Source organism: Canis aureus, chromosome 32 (genome assembly GCF_053574225.1).
Source record: "Canis aureus isolate CA01 chromosome 32, VMU_Caureus_v.1.0, whole genome shotgun sequence".
Taxonomy (NCBI): Eukaryota; Metazoa; Chordata; class Mammalia; order Carnivora; family Canidae; genus Canis; species Canis aureus.
Window position 1 is genome coordinate 31338578 of NC_135642.1, and position 4100 is coordinate 31342677.

General features: G+C 45.4%; 1 long non-coding RNA gene across 1 annotated transcript; it reads left to right on the forward strand.

Annotated features, from left to right (window-relative positions):
* The first annotated feature begins 229 nt into the window (after window positions 1-229).
* Window positions 230-3817, forward strand: LOC144302878 (uncharacterized). The gene is made up of 3 exons (XR_013369880.1): window positions 230-385; window positions 1522-1615; window positions 3280-3817. It is a non-coding gene; the product is annotated as an uncharacterized LOC144302878 (long non-coding RNA).
* The last annotated feature ends 283 nt before the right edge of the window (window positions 3818-4100 follow it).

The following is a 4100-nucleotide window of genomic DNA, read 5'->3' on the forward strand; positions in this document are numbered from 1 at the left end:
AGGAGAAGGACACCAGGAGAAGGACAGCCAACGTGAGAACAAGGCACAGAGTTAGAATGTAAAGCCCACGTCATAATCTTTTTTACCTCTACACTCTTGGTGACTCAGAATCTAAAAAAAATATAACTTTTTAATAAATGGCCACTAGATGAATGGATGAGGCATGCCAGGAACTTCAGGAAGTTCCATGTTGCTATGACACCAAAAAAGTGAGGCAGGTGGACATGATGCCACTTAGGTGACAGGGCCAGGAGAGGAGTCACACTTCAGGCCATGGAAGGCTGTGTATATTGTTCAAAGAGGCTTAAACTTGATAGTACAGGTCAAGGATTCTTAGAAACTGGCCTCTAGAGTCCAGTGTCCTCTCCCCTGAAGTTTAAAATTTGTAAGTGAGCAATCTAAAAAATCCAGTAAGCCAAGTTTTATGTGTGAATTCAACTTCTATCAGATCCTAAAAGGAGCTCATGACTCCAAACATGCACAGGATAGCTGAAAGAAGGGGTGAAATATGTTTAGTTTGTAGGCCAGAGACGGCCAATGTGAGATTTATTATTTATGTGGATCCCACTGATGTATGAGAATCGGGGCTTTGTCTTTTCCACTGCTATATCTCTAATACTTATCACCATGTTTTATACAGGATAGATATTAAATAGGGAAAGAATGACAGCTGTGTGGAGTGGAGGATGGGCTTGAGGGCACAAGACCGGAGGCACGGAATCTGTTAGGAGGCTGTTGGAGTAACCCTGAATGGAAGCAGGGGAGGCTGTTGGTATAGAATAAAAGTGACATATTTGAGAAATGTTTTGGAAGTAAAATTAACAGGATTTGATGCTTTACTGGGCATAGGAGGTGAGGGGGAAAGAGTAGTTAAGGACGATTCGCACTTTTCCAGCTTGACAGAGAGCTACGCAATGGTGCCATGGACAGAAATAAAGGAACCAGGAAGTAGAGTATGTTAGGAGTGGCTGGTGGTTCGTTCTGTTGGGCTGTGGCCAGCAGGAGCGGCCAAGATGACATCCAAGGGAAGATGCTAAGTAGGCAGGGCACAAGAGGCTGAAGCTTGGAGGTAGGATTTAAGCTGGAGACAGACACACCCATAGGGATGAGAATATAAAAGTATTGAAACCCTATGAGTGAATGAGGCCACGAAGGGAGAGTAAAGAGGGAGCAGGCGTGCTATTAAAAAAAAAAAAAAAAAAAAAAGAGGAAACAAGGTAAGGCTAATCAGAGTGGTGAGGCTGGGAAGCCACGGGCTGCATTGAGAAAGCAAGACTTGAGCAGAGGCCTGATGGGAGGGAAGATGTTCTCCTGATTGGTATCTTGGAGAAGAATGTTCCAGAGAAATGTAGGTGATTAACCAACTCAGTTTGCCAGCACTGCAGGATTTTCCAGGATATGAGACTTCAAGGGCTAAAACCAGTACTAACACCAAGGCTCTCAAAAGTAAAACCCTAAGAAAGAAAACAGCTAAAGGCCCCAAGGCAGGAGCATGCCTTGTGTGTGCCCAATGTGTTCTAGGATGCCCGTGGGCCAGAAGAGAGCAAGTGAGAGGAGAGGAAGAAGAAGCACAAGCCACAAAGTCACCTGCATGCCCAGTGTATATTGAACCCAGGTGTGTGTCCGGTGTACATACTGAGTACAAGGAATATACCCAATAATAAGATAGGGGAAGGTATAAGTTTCACTGTGATGATTGTCCGACAAACATACCTTTCACAGCAACTTCATCATGTTGTGCCCACCCCAGACTGCCAGGTAACAGAGGCGCCCCTGGCCCGCCCTCATGGGCTGCACACTCCAGCCACTGCCCCTTTAATGAGACTGCTATCCAGCCTTTCATTGGCTTCCAGCGACAACGTCCTGAGCAGCACGACCAGCCCAACCCAGAGACAGAGCGGGACACTGCCTGTTACAAATTCATAATCATACCACCCCCACCTCCCACCCCAACCCTGGCAGATTCCATTCTACCATGTTCCTTTGCCCTTGGGGAGAGACAATGGCTTCCTCCAAGGGGTCTCCAGACACTTGGTGACCCAGTAAGACGGCAATGAGGAAGGTTCCTTCTGAAGTTCTCAAGATTTCAAATAAGCCACTGAAATAATGCTCACACATTCTCTTCCATTTTATAAAATATAAAGATGTATATGTGGAACTGACTCCTAATTAATTAATGAAGTTTGCTTCTTTCAGAAACACCTCATAGAGCATGGAGCTGGTAAGGAGAAAGATAGTGAGGGGGCTCCCTAGTGTCAGGAGATTAGGGAATTCTGGGTTAAAACTTCAGCTAAAATGAAAATGTGTTATCTGAGTAAAGCAAATGCATTAGGCTATCATCATTTATTAACACTTGAGTGTAAATGAGCTGGTGAGATTAGCTATTCAAAAGCCAAAGATTTGAATGGCACCAGGAGAAGAGAAGGAGGGTGACAGGACACCAGGAAGAGCCAGGACCGTCCAAGAGCCAGGACCGTCCTACACAAAGAACGGAAAAGAGGCATGGATCCAGGAGTCAGAGAATCTGGTGTCAGAGGTCCATGAAAATAATCACAGGCCACAGAGCAATTTGACATTCTCTTCTTCCTTTGCCTTTCACAGCACAGGTTGGTGAGAGTTCTAACTGTCCTCTAAAAGGTAGGACAAGGAGAGCCAGGTGCCCTGGGTTCAAAGCCCAGTTCTGCCATTTGACTAGCTACATGATTTGAGGAAACTCACTTAACCTCTCAGGGTCTCCCTATCCTTAAAAAGGAGGTAACTATAGTGCCAACCTCATAGGGCTTCTGTGAGGATTAGAAGAGCTAAAGCATGGGACTCTCTTAGAGCATACTTGACATAAATGTTAGCTGTTACTTTATAAATGAGGATACAAGGCATAATGAGGTGAAGATATTTGGCCAAGGTCACCAGCAACAAAATAACAAAGCCTAGATTAGGAGGCTTCATCTTCCCTGAGAAAAGGAGTCATCTAGGAAACTTAGCTACAGAACCCTGATTCCCAGGCCCCAACTGGGATTTCTGATTGGATGGGGCAGGTGGGGCAGGTAAACTGTAGGAGAGAGTAAGAATCCGGAGGGAATGGCACTCCCCAGGTGATTCTGATGTAGGAGATCTGCAGGGGGCATTTGGGGAACACTGGCTTAGACTTGGAGACTCTTCCACGTGTACTTGGCATTGTCCAGGAGACCACGAGGCCCAAGCAGAGCCCTTCTTTCCAAACCCTGGACCAACCACGTAGAGCTCCTGCTCCTGACTTACTGTGTGTTTTCCTTTCTCTAGTTTCCAAGGGGAAAAGTGCTGCACAACCAATGTCAGAGCGGGGGGAGTTTTCTTCAAGACCAACAGCTTTAAAACCAAGCTCCACTTCAGAGTGGATTTTACCACTGGGGTCTGTAATGGAAATGCTGACATAATCTTAATTATGAGAGAGAATTTCTCTCGGATGGAAATGCGGTGACCCAGAAGACTCCATTTGCAAGTCCTCCTGACCTGTAAGAGGAGATGCCTGGTGGAATATTTTGGGTAATATATTATGCATCTACTTATCCTATGATCCCCATCTGTGGGCTTAGCAAGGCAGTATTTTGAAGAAAGGGAGAAAAAAATATGAACACCAGGCTTGAGAACACTCGCCTGGATCAGAGACCAGGGTGAGCTTTCTACTCTGCAGTGTTTTGCATTTCATATGAAGTGAAATCTATTTCAGGTGCTGCTGAAAATGCAGGAAAAGTACCAGTGACTGGAGTCCTAGGAATTAAACTGGCCTCAGTTCAGAGACACAGAGTGGTCTCACACCATCATTCCTGCATATTCATAATTCGCCAATGTGAAGAGGTCTTTGTTACTCAAAAAAAAAAAAAAAAAAAAAAAAGGAGGAACGAAGAAGAAGAAAAAGAGAGTAAGGGGGGGAAAGTTCCTCGGAAAGTGTCCTCTCATACAAATTGAGGGGTTCCCTTCACCCCAGCCCCAGGAGGTACCTGTGTGTTGCCCACATCTGTCCTTTAGCATTTGACTTTATGTGAGGGCTGCCAGTTACTGCCTTGCTGACGTGGTGATGGTGTGGGTTCAAGGTTGAATCAATTACGTAGAAAGCCAAGTTG